The 13,078-nt window shown below is 41.9% G+C and overlaps 1 pseudogene across 1 annotated transcript; it reads left to right on the forward strand.

The window, feature by feature from the left end:
- The first annotated feature begins 3,473 nt into the window (after positions 1 to 3,473).
- Positions 3,474 to 10,683, forward strand: LOC311148105 (2-epi-5-epi-valiolone synthase-like; annotated as a pseudogene). Its single transcript, XR_014615636.1, has 7 exons — positions 3,474 to 3,643; positions 3,840 to 3,850; positions 3,943 to 4,475; positions 4,636 to 4,722; positions 6,662 to 6,890; positions 7,065 to 7,294; positions 9,812 to 10,683. The product of XR_014615636.1 is annotated as a 2-epi-5-epi-valiolone synthase-like (transcript).
- Positions 10,684 to 13,078: the final 2,395 nt, after the last annotated feature.

Consider the following 13,078-nt stretch of genomic DNA (forward strand, 5'->3'; position numbering starts at 1 on the left):
GACTGGCTAGGCCACTCCAGGACCTTAATGTGCTTTTTCTTGAGCCACTCCTTTGTTGACTTGGCCGTGTGTTTTGGGTCATTGTCATGCTGGAATACCCATCCACGACCCATTTTCAATGCCCTGGCTGAGCGAAGGAGGTTCTCACCCAAGATTTGACGGTACATGGCCACGTCCATCGTCCCTTTGATGCGGTGAAGTTGTCCTGTCCCCTTAGCAGAAAAACACCCCCAAAGCATAATGTTTCCACCTCCATGTTTGACGGTGGGGATGGTGTTCTTGGGGTCATAGGCAGCATTCCTTCTCCAAACACGGCGAGTTGAGTTGATGCCAAAGAGATCCATTTTGGTCTCATCTGACAACAACACTTTCACCCAGTTCTCCTCTGAATCATTCAGATGTTCATTGGCAAACTTCAGACGGGCATGTAAATGTGCTTTCTTGAGCAGGGGGACCTTGCGGGCGCTGCAGGATTTCAGTCCTTCACGGCGTAGTGTGTTACCAATTGTTTTCTTGGTGACTATGGTCCCAGCTGCGTTGAGATCATTGACAAGATCCTCCCATGTAGTTCTGTAGCTGATTCCTCACCGTTCTCATGATCATTGCAACTCCACGAGGTGATATCTTGCATGGAGCCCCAGGCCGAGGGAGATTGACAGTTATTTTGTGTTTCTTCCATTTGCGAATAATCGCACCAACTGTTGTCACCTTCTCACCAAGCTGCTTGGCGATGGTCTTGTAGCCCATTCCAGCCTTGTGTAAGTCTACAATCTTGTCCCTGACATCCTTGGAGAGCTCTTTGGTCTTGGCCATGGTGGAGAGTTTGGAATCTGATTGATTGATTGCTTCTGTGGACAGGTGTCTTTTCTACAGGTAACAAACTGAGATTAGGAGCACTCCCTTTAAGAGTGTGCTCCTAATCTCAGCTCGTTACCTGTATAAAAGACACCTGGGAGCCGGAAATCTTTCTGATTGAGAGGGGGTCAAATACTTATTTCCCTCATTAAAATGCAAATAAATTTATAACATTTTTGACATGCGTTTTTCTGGATTTTGTTGTTGTTATTCTGTCTCTCACTGTTCAGATAAACCTACCATTAAAATTATAGTCTGATCAGTTCTTTGTCAGTGGGCAAACGTACAAAATCAGCAGGGGATCAAATACTTTTTCCCTCACTGTACTTACAATTGACCAAAGCTCATCCTGTCAAAACTGTCAAACCTTTTTGCGCTGCCTGGTTGGCTATGGCTCGGATCAATATGGGGGTGTGTCCTGTCCTGCACGTTTACAGAGCACTGTGATCCAAGCTGTGCTTCATCCACACAGGAGGATCCAGCAGATTTACAAGGATTGGATGGTTCTGTCCCTTTGTGGACAATAAATACTTTTTTTGTCAGCCTTCGTGAAGTTTTGTTTCAGGGAAAGTCCATTTTATCTATAATTAAGAATAAGTATCTTACCATAAGTATGCATACGTGAAAGGAATGGAATATGATTAGCACATATTATATAGGCGCATAGGTTATATTATTAGGTTGCATGGGCATGTGGTAATCTTATCAAAATCTTTAAATAATTTAATCTTCAGCTAAAAAGAGCAGGATTTTTAAAGATTGGTTATCTTCTATTTTTCTGGTTAGGGTCATCTTTGTATTTACTGGGTAATGGTAGTGCCAGGTATCATAGTGGGGAATATATCTCCATTGCTAAAGCAAAGCAAATGGTTCCATTCTACATTGACTGCTGCAGACTTGTATTCTGTAGGGGAGAGTGGGGTAAGTTGAGCCAAAGTGTTAGTTGAGCCACCCCTTGTTTCTAGGAAACCATACATAAAATGAATCATGTGACCAAATATTTAGGAAGAGTTCATTTCATGGTGTCTGTGAAGGAAGAAACCACATGGAAAAAGTGGTAAGCAATTTAGGTAAAAAAATATGATTTACACAAAGGCAAATTAATTTGTGTTCTAGGTTTCATGATGCTTGTACAGTATCTAAACCAAAGTAGAACGTTTTAAGATTGTTTTATACATCTCTAAGCTAGAATATAAGGTCCTAAAGCTAGAATGAAAGTGCTTCCTTGTAGCTGTGTGGACCATTATAGTCAAAATTGTATAAAAGCCCCATAGATATTAATTTAGAATTTAATTAGATCTACAAGGACATTTTATTGATCTGCCAGTATTTTATAATATAATAATAATAATATATAATATTTATATATAAAATATATATATATAATAATAATATATAATATATATATATAAAATATATATATTTTCATTTAGAGATTCTGGTAAACTCTTTGTTTCCTTTCATGTGTTGTACCAATTATTATTGGATTATTCACCATGGCAAGGTTGGCTTTTGTGGACATCAGACTGTTTTCATTTGCAGGGATATTTGTGCGTTTTTGACCAAATAGCACATGTATGCTCTGTTTCATCATTAAACTTCTAGACTGAGCTTCTGTGTCTGTCATCACTCTTTGCCCAGAGTGCAGTCCGGTATCCGTTTACTCCCAGTGGCCTATCCACACATTAAAGAGCACCAGACTCTGTAAAAAAATTGTTTTGCCTTGGGGTAAATTGAGCCAACGGCCACCATACCCCATACAAATAACACTGAACAAAAATATAAATGCGACATGTAAAGTGTTGGTCCCATGTTTCATGAGCTGAAATAAAAGATCCCAGAAATTTTCCATACTCACAAAAAGCGTATTTCTCTCAAATTGTGTGCACAAATTTGTTTACATCCCTGTTAGTGAGCGTTTCTCCTTTGCCAAGATAGTCCATCCACCTGACAGGTGTGGCATATCAAGAAGCTGATTAAAAAGCATGATCATTACACTGGTGCACCTTGTGCTGGGGACATTGAAAGGCCACTCTAAAATGTGCAGTTTTGTCACACAACACAATGCCACAGACGTCTCAAGTTTTGAAGAAGCGTGCAATTGGCATGCTGACTGTAGGAATGTCCACCAATTGCCACCTCCAATGTCGTTTCAGAGAATTTGGTAATACGTCCAACCGGCCTCACAACTGCAGGGCGAGCGGTTTGCTGACTTCAACGTTGTGAACAGAATGCCACATGGTGGCGGTGGTGTTATGGTATGGGCAGGCATAAGGTATGGACAACGAACACAATTGCATTTCATTGATTGCAATTTGAATGCACAGAGATACTGAGATGAGATCCTGAGGTCCATTGATGTGCTATTCATCGGCCACCATCACCTCATGTTTCAGCATGATAATGCACAGCCCCATGTCGCAAGGATCTGTACACAATTTCTGGAAGCTGAAAGTGTCCCAGTTCTTCCAAGGCCTGCATACTCACCAGACATGTCACCCATTGAGCATGTTTTAACTGTATGTAAATTGCCTTAATATTACTGGACTCCAAGAAGAGTAGTAGTTGCCTTGGCAACAGCTAATGGGAATACATAATACAATTGATTTCCTTCCAAAATGACAGAGCCAACTGTATCCCATTCAGTAAATGTTGTGCACTGACATGACGAGTCTGATAGTGGTACGAGCCAACAAACAGAGTTCAGTCTGGTGCAAGTGAATGGGGCATGGAACAGACAGACTGGTGCACAGTCTCAGAAGGAGGGATGGTTATCAGCTGCTAAAATGTGAGTAGCATTTACATGTATTTTTCTTGTGGAACAAATTGAAGGATTTATCACATCTAGTCATAAGCATGCCAAAATTATGACCTTGCTAAACAGCAGTGTAAAAGAAGGGCAGTATACTTCTGTTTCCAAATCCTAGGAAACCGTAAATGAGTTAATTCATTTGATTAGTGTTCATTTAAACTATATTTGTTAGTTTAGAAGAGGGCCTATTTTAATCTTATAAGATGTTAAATTTTTGTTGACTCAATGTGGATCAGCAGTCCTTTTCATAGAGCCATTACTTGGTTTACACACAGTGATCCAATGCCACAACCTGCTGGATGATGTGAACGACACACTGCTGTGTGGCCATATAGAGGACCAGGAGGAGCTCAAGGCCTTCAGAAGCAACACCCAGTGCATCAACGGCTTCATTGTCATCGATGAGACAGTCAATCAGCTCTATGGCTCCCAGGTCACCAGGTACTTTGATGCCAGAAATATTCTGTATAAGATCCTTCCACTGCCCCCACAGAGGAGAACAGGTCCATTAAATGTTCTCTATAGGATCCTCCCACTGCCCACTACAGAGGAGACCAAGTCCATGGAGCTCGTGACCAGGATTCTGGAGGAGGTCCACAAGTTTGGCATAGACAGGCGCTCTGAGCCCCTCATTGCTATTGGAGGAGGGGTGTGTCTGGATGTGGTGGGCCTAGCTGTTTCTCTCTACCGGAGACGAACCCCCTATATCCACGTCCCAACCACCCTGCTCTTCTACATTGATGCAAGTGTGGGGGCTAAAACTGGAGTCAACTCTGCCAATGGAAAGAACAAGCTGGGGAGTTATATTACATTTGACATTTTAGTCATTTAGCAGACGCTCTTATCCAGAGCAACTTACAGTTAGTGAGTGCATACATTTTCATACTGGCCCCCCGTGGGAAACGAACCCACAACCCTGGCGTTGCATGCGCCATGCTCTACCAACTGAGCTACAGGGGACTATATATCCCCCGGTTGCAACGTTTTTAGACCGTACTTTCATTCAAACTGTTCCTTGCTGGCAGGTTTATATTGGGATGGCAGAAATGTTCAAGGTACTCATCACAGTATGCATGTGGGTTGAATATGTGACAGCAATACAAACTGAACATACAGTGGGGGAAAAAAGTATTTAGTCAGCCACCAATTGTGCAAGTTCTCCCACTTAAAAAGATGAGAGGCCTGTAATTTTCATCATAGGTACACGTCAAATATGACAGACAAATTGAGAAAAGAAAATCGAGAAAATCACATTGTAGGATTTTTAATGAATTTATTTGCAAATTATGGTGGAAAATAAGTATTTGGTCACCTACAAACAAGCAAGATTTCTGGCTCTCACAGACCTGTAACTTCTTCTTTAAGAGGCTCCTCTGTCCTCCACTCGTTACCTGTATTAATGGCACCTGTTTGAACTTGTTATCAGTATAAAAGACACCTGTCCACAACCTCAAACAGTCACACTCCAAACTCCACTATGGCCAAGACCAAAGAGCTGTCAAAGGACACCAGAAACAAAATTGTAGACCTGCACCAGGCTGGGAAGACTGAATCTGCAATAGGTAAGCAGCTTGGTTTGAAGAAATCAACTGTGGGAGCAATTATTAGGAAATGGAAGACATACAAGACCACTGATAATCTCCCTCGATCTGGGGCTCCACGCAAGATCTCACCCCGTGGGGTCAAAATGATCACAAGAACGGTGAGCAAAAATCCCAGAACCACACGGGGGGACCTAGTGAATGACCTGCAGAGAGCTGGGACCAAAGTAACAAAGCCTACCATCAGTAACACACTACGCCGCCAGGGACTCAAATCCTGCAGTGCCAGACGTGTCCCCCTGCTTAAGCCAGTACATGTCCAGGCCCGTCTGAAGTTTGCTAGAGTGCATTTGGATGATCCAGAAGAGGATTGGGAGAATGTCATATGGTCAGATGAAACCAAAATAGAACTTTTTGGTAAAAACTCAACTCGTCGTGTTTGGAGGACAAAGAATGCTGAGTTGCATCCAAAGAACACCATACCTACTGTGAAGCATGGGGGTGGAAACATCATGCTTTGGGGCTGTTTTTCTGCAAAGGGACCAGGACGACTGATCCGTGTAAAGGAAAGAATGAATGGGGCCATGTATCATGAGATTTTGAGTGAAAACCTCCTTCCATCAGCAAGGGCATTGAAGATGAAACGTGGCTGGGTCTTTCAGCATGACAATGATCCCAAACACACCGCCCGGGCAACGAAGGAGTGGCTTCGTAAGAAGCATTTCAAGGTCCTGGAGTGGCCTAGCCAGTCTCCAGATCTCAACCCCATAGAAAATCTTTGGAGGGAGTTGAAAGTCCGTGTTGCCCAGCGACAGCCCCAAAACATCACTGCTCTAGAGGAGATCTGCATGGAGGAATGGGCCAAAATACCAGCAACAGTGTGTGAAAACCTTGTGAAGACTTACAGAAAACGTTTGACCTGTGTCATTGCCAACAAAGGGTATATAACAAAGTATTGAGAAACTTTTGTTATTGACCAAATACTTATTTTCCACCATAATTTGCAAATAAATTCATCAAAAATCCTACAATGTGATTTTCAGGATTTGATGTGTACCTATGATGAAAATTACAGGCCTCTCTCATCTTTTTAAGTGGGAGAACTTGCACAATTGGTGGCTGACTAAATACTTTTTTCCCCCACTGTATCATCTTTCTAAAACGACTGAGACTGATCTGTGCATTTCGAGACCTATCTGGAAAACGGGACACCCCAGTTGTTTTGGACAACCATCCCTTAACAGCAAGGGGTGGTTGTATTTGTTTGCTGTCTATTACATGTCTATTACACTCTTTACTAATCACGATTACAAATTAACAAATGTTAATGAAGAAAGTTGAGCACTTTTTACAAGCCTAAACCACCCCGTTGATAGTGTCTTACTTACATTGTGTTTCCAAACCCTGTATGGAGCTAATAAATCAGCTATGTCCATCATCCTTTGTGTTCCAGATGGCCCTGATGAAACACAGGGGCCTGTTTGAGCTCCTGGAGACTGTAGGCGGGGACCTGCTGGACTCCAGCTTTCAGTCCTGTGACCAGAAGGCCAGTGGCTGCTGTGACCTGGAGGATGCTGGCTCTACGTCCCCATGCATTGCCATAGAAACCATCCAACCTGTGGGAGGATGACCTGGACAGACTGGTGGACTTTGGCCACCTAGTCAGACCTGAGCTACAAATGGTAAAAAGTTTATCACTGAGTTAATAGTAGAGTGAATGATAAAAAAGGTGTATGGAGGGGATATGAAAGGATGGAGAATAAGGCATCAGGGAAGGTGTGAATGATGAGATATATTTTTGACAAGTAAAGAGACAATTTGGCAAATATGCATACAGTATAACTTTACCTTTGCAGAAAGTGCTGCCTGTGCTGCTCCACGGGGAGGCGGTGAACATCAACATGTCCTTCATGGTGTACGTGGCTGCCAGAAAGGGCTCCAGACGGAAGAGGAGAAGGCCCGGATCAGCCGCTGCATGGTGGGGCTGGAGCTGCCTTTGTGGCACCAGGGCTGCACTCTGGCCCTGGTGCAGAAGTCTCTGAGTGAACAACTTAAACACCCTGAGGATGCCTCTTCACACAGGACTGTGCTGTGCAGGTCTGGACATCTTTCCTTCAAAAGGGCAGTCTGCTGTTGCTACATCAATTTTTGGACATACAGTGCATTCGGAAAGTATTCAGACCCCTTCACTTTTTGTTACTTTACAGCCTTATTCTAAACTGTATTAAATTGTTGTTTTTCCCTCATCAATTTACACACAATACCTCATAATGACAAAGCAAAAACAGGTTTTTAGAAATGTTGGCAGATGTATTAAAAATAAAAAATGGAAATATCACATTTACCTAAGTATTCAGACCCTTTACTCAGTACTTTGTTGAAGCACCTTTGGCAGCAATTACAGCCTCGAGTCTTCTTGGCTATGACACTACAAGCTTGGCACACCTGTATTTGGGGAGTTTCTCCCATTTTTCTCTGCAGATCCTCTCAAGCTCTGTCATCTAATTTCAGGTCTCTCCAGAGATGTTTGATCAGGTTCAAGTCCGGGCTCTGGGTGGGCCAATCAAGGACATTCAGAGACTTGTCCCAATGCTACTCCTGCATTGTCTTGACTGTGTGCTTAGGGTCGTTGTCCTGTTGGAAGGTGAACCTTCGCCCCAGTCTGAGGTCTTGAGTGCTCTGGAGCAGGTTTTCATCAAAGATCTCTCTGTACTTTGCTCCGTTCATCTTTCCCTCGATCCTGACTAGTCTCCCTGTCCCTGCCGCTGAAAAACATCCCCACAGCATGATGCTGCCAGCACCATGCTTCACCGTAGGGATGGTGCCAGGTTTCCTCCAGACGTGACGCTTGGCATTCAGGCCAAAGAGTTCAATCTTGGTTTCATCAGACCAGAGAATCGTGTTTCTCATGGTCTGAGAGTCTTTAGGTGCCTTTTGGCAAACTCCAAGCGGGCTGTCATGTGCCTTTTACTGAGGAGTGGCTTCCGTCTGGCCACTCTACCAAAAAGGCCTGATTGGTGGAGTGCTGCAGAGATGGTTGTCCTTCTGGAAGGTTCTCCCATCTCCACAGAGGAACTCTAGAGCTCTGTCAGAGTGACCATCGAGTTCTTGGTCACCTCCCTAACTAAGGCCCTTCTCCTCCGATTGCTCAGTTTGGCCAGGCAGCCAGCTCTAGGAAGAGTCTTGGTGGTTCCAAACTTCTTCCATTTAAGAATGATGGAGGCCACTGTGTTCTTGGGGCCCTTCAGTGCTGCAGAAATATTTTGGTACCCTTCCCCAGATTTGTGGCTCGACACAATCCTGTCTCGGAGCTCTACGGACAATTCCTTTGACCTCATGGCTTGGTTTTTGCTCTGACATGCACTGTCAACTGTGGAACCTTATATAGACAGGTGTGTGCCTTTCCAAATCATGTCCAATCAATTGTATATACCACAGGTGGACTCCAATCAAGTTGTAGAAACATCTCAAGGATGATCAATGGAAACAGGATGCACCTGAGCTCAATTTCAAGTCTCATAGCAAAGGGTCTGAATACGTATGTAAATAAGATATTTTTGTTTTTCTAAAAACCTGTTTTCACATTGTCATTATGGGTTATTGTGTGTAGATTGAGGAAAATGTTTTATTTCAACCATTTTAAAATAAGGCTGTAACGTAACAAAATGTGGAAAAAGTCAAGGGGTGTGAATACTTTCCGAAGGCACTGTATAAATTAATGATATGTACCTATTGATTATTGAGGAATATAACTTATAAATGCCTCATGAGCTAAATTCAACTGTCGTACTCCATCAGAACCCAAAATATAAGCTTGTTTTACTCCTATGCTAGTAAAGAAAGTAAATATAAACAAACAGCCTCAAAACATGGTTAAAACAATACTTTTAATATCATGGATGGTCTGTCCTTGCATCCATAGCTCCGTCTATGAATTTGAGAGTGGTTACATTTCTTCCACCCCATCCCTCAGCTTTTTACCGAAATAGGGGTGGGGAACCCACTTTGTTATTGTTTCAACTGCTGATTGCCGCTTTAAGAACACCATCAGACTGCCTTTTTAAATCAGAACATTCCTAGACATGACCATACAGTATGAGTTTTGGAATTCCCAAAACAAGAGGATGTGTGAAACTCACTCCTCAGCCTGAAGTGTCCCTACTTTGTTGCAGAATAGCTAGCTTTTCGCATGGCAGACTGGTAAGACGCTTCGGGAGGACGGTCAAGTGTGCTAGCAAGGCAGAGGTCCTGGGTTCCAGCTTGAATCAGGAGGAAGTGGTACTCGCTAAGCAATCAACGTGACATCTGTTACAGATGGTGCCGTGACCTGGATCTGCAGTTGCGCTCAGCTCAACGCTGGAGTCGCTGTGGAGTAAGTTTGAGGGGTGAATGTAGCACATGGGGATTTGTGAAACTCACTCTTCAGCCTGAAGTGTCCCCACTTGTGTCACCAAATAGCTAGCTTTCTCTGTGGCGCGACTGGTAATACACTTCGGGAGGGCAGTTACTGTACATGTGCTAGCAAGGCAGAGGTCCTGTGTTCGAGCCTCGGTGTGAGACGAATTAGGAGGAAGTGGTTCTCGCTAAGCAAGCAATGTTACGTCCGCTACACAAGCACATTTACTGTACTGTCTCATCTCTACAGAAATCTTGCATGACATCAGTGATGATATTCTGTGTCAGGCTTTCAAGAGCTGGTGTGATGAACTTGGTTCTTCTTGACGGCTGGTGATAGTCTATTCTATACATCATCTATTCTCATTAACCTAAATGTATAGCGTATTATTTTCCCATCATTAGTGTTCAGAGACAATTAGTGAAATACTTTGATAAAAGGAAATCTTAGAAAGAAAAATACTCCTGCAATGACACAGGTACAAATATTTCATTTACTTTAATGTTTGTCACAATATATTTTTCACACTCAGTTCCAATGAATGGGCTTGACATCATTGATCCATCCCTAAACAGTGTATTAACATCACTACCTCCATCTCCCCTGGCAACAGAATCATTATCAGATTACAGTGGCAATCTCAGCAGAGGCAGAAGCGTCTATCTGAACCATGTAAATACAATTAATAGAACTGACAGCCAGGGGTGTTCAATGTGTGAACAAACATGGCTCTTTGAAATGTTAGTGGTATACCCAAACTGTGCCATGGTAACAAGTGGACCAATCAACATGTTTATTTACAAATAATGACCATCAATCAACTGTCACCATTGCTTTAAATGGAAATGTTAGTTCTATGCATTTAAGTTCTATGGTTGAAAACACCAATCTTAGTGCATAATGGTGTCATCAACACAAGTGGGTGACATTGTCTATGGAAATTATATGCTGATCTGTGTTCAGTCAAAGGGCAGTGAGTGAATGACAGGCCTGTGTCTAAATATTACCAGACAGACCTGGGTTCAGTTTGACCATGAGGGCCATTCTGCAGTGGTATGGTACTACAGAGAATGCCCCTATAAGTGTATTGACTTCTTTGTGCTTAGCTTTACGTGCAGTCTGATTGCCATTATTCTTAAATTATTGCTCTATAAATAAAGAAGAAACATCCGTACACAAAGGTACAACATCAAAAAACAACAATGTTAATTCCTTCTTTGCATATTTTAGACTTCACTTTGATTTTGGCAACACATTTTGGCAGTCAACACTGTGAGTTACGTTACATTCAGAAAAAGAATTGGTCTTAAAAAATAAGCTGAGAATTCCGTAAAACAATGTTTTGATTATTGCCCTCCGAGTGGAATTCTGACCTCAAAACAGAACTCTAGCATCAAAAACATCCCAAACAAAATGGATGACCTAGAGAGACATTTGGAGGCCCATAACATGGTCTTCTACTCTGTCTGACAAAAGGCCCTTCCCTACTGCTTCCCTTAGGGGCCTTGCAGCTCAACACTTCATATGTGAAACACCAAACACCAGAAACAACAACAACAACATACCAGTGTCTAGTAGTCCTCCTAGATCTGTGGAAAACAAAAAACTAACAGTAAGGCACTTCACGTCAATGTAAATCATTCTGCTAGGCGCTTCTTACTAATCATTACAACATAATAGATGACCAGCCTAATGTGTCTAATGTATTCTGGGTAAAACAGGCACGACTGTAATCATTGCATAGTTCCACAGAATACAGTTGTGTAATGTACAGTAGATAGTTATTATCAAAGGCATATTTGAGTGCTTTGCTACAGTTGTTAAACAGTAGAAATATACATTAACAGTACAGCTTATAGTTATAACTACAATCAATCATTTGAAAACCCTAAATATAATTGTTAGTAAATATAAAAACATTGGTTACCAACTAAACCATTTTCAATTTATGGACGTCATTCCAGTGTTTAAACAATTTCATACATTTACAAAAAAAAATCCCACAGCAGTTTCCTTATATTCCTGGCAATATAAACATTCACATAATTGAAAAAAATGTCCTGAATATCTCTTAAACACGAAATGGATGCAAATCCTAATAAGTGTACAACAAATCAATCATAATTTAGGAAATGGACAAGTTAAAAACCAAATTTATTTTTCTTCCTAGGATATACACTTCTTAGTGAGTATTTGCTGCAATACATTTTAATCTTATTATCATTCATTTCTTCATCAAGCAAAATGTGCCTGTATTGAAATCAATGTTGCATTTCTACCAATATTGGTAGACTGACATTATGTTCTGTGCTATATGTGAAACGTTTACAAATCTTCTGACTAAGACATTATCTCATTCAAGTTCAATCTAAGACGATAGTAAAGCACAAAAGTAATCAAAATAATGTATTATCGCTTCTGTTATATTGCGCTGAATAGACATGCTATAAAGCAAGTAGTGTGACTGTGTAACACACCAACAATATATTTAACCACCATTTTTAGCTTATCAATCATAGTCTGCCCTATACCAGGATGACTATACACAGGTACAATGGCTTGTGAAAGTATTCACCCCCTTGGCATTTTTCCTATTCCTAGAATTTAAATGGATTTTTTTAGGGGTTTTATTTCATTTGATTTACACAACATGCCTACCACTTTGAAGATGCAAAATATTTTTTCTAGTGAAACAAACAAGAAATTAGACAAAAAAACAGAAAACTTGAGCGTGCATAACTATTCACCCCCCCAAAGTCAATACTTTGTAGAGCCACCTTTTGCAGCAATTACAGCTGCAAGTCTCTTGGGGTATGTCTCTATAAGCTTGGCACATCTAGCCACTGGGATTTTTGCCCATTCTTCAAGGCAAAACTGCTCCAGGTCCTTCAAGTTGGATGGGTTCCGCTGGTGTACAGCAATCTTTAAGTCATACCACAGATTATCAATTGGATTGAGGTCTGGGCTTTGACTAGGCCATTCCAAGACATTTAAATGTTTCCCCTTAAACCACTCAAGTGTTGCTTTAGCAGTATGCTTAGGGTCATTGTCCTGATGGAAGGTGAACCTCCGTCCCAGTCTCAAATCTCTGGAAGACTGAAACAGGTTTCCCTCAAGAATTTCCCTGTATTCATCCATCATTCCTTCAATTCTGACCAGTTTCCCAGTCCCTAACGATGAAAAACATCCCCACAGTGAAGCATGGTAGTGGCCGCATCATGCTGATGGTGTTCTCGGGATGATGAAATGTGTTGGGTTTGCGCCAGACATAGCGTTTTCCTTGATGGCCTTATTTTTTTCTTTAAGCAATGGCTTTTTTCTGGCCACTCTTCCGTAAAGCCCAGCTCTGTGGAGTGTACGGCTGGTCCTATGGACAGATACTCCAATCTCCGCTGTGGAGCTTTGCAGCTCCTTCAGGGTTATCTTTGGTCACTTTGTTGCCTCTCTGATTAATGCCCTCCTTGCCTGGGCCAT

This window comes from Coregonus lavaretus (genome assembly GCF_964263955.1).
Source record: "Coregonus lavaretus genome assembly, chromosome: 20".
NCBI classification, from domain to species: Eukaryota; Metazoa; Chordata; class Actinopteri; order Salmoniformes; family Salmonidae; genus Coregonus; species Coregonus lavaretus.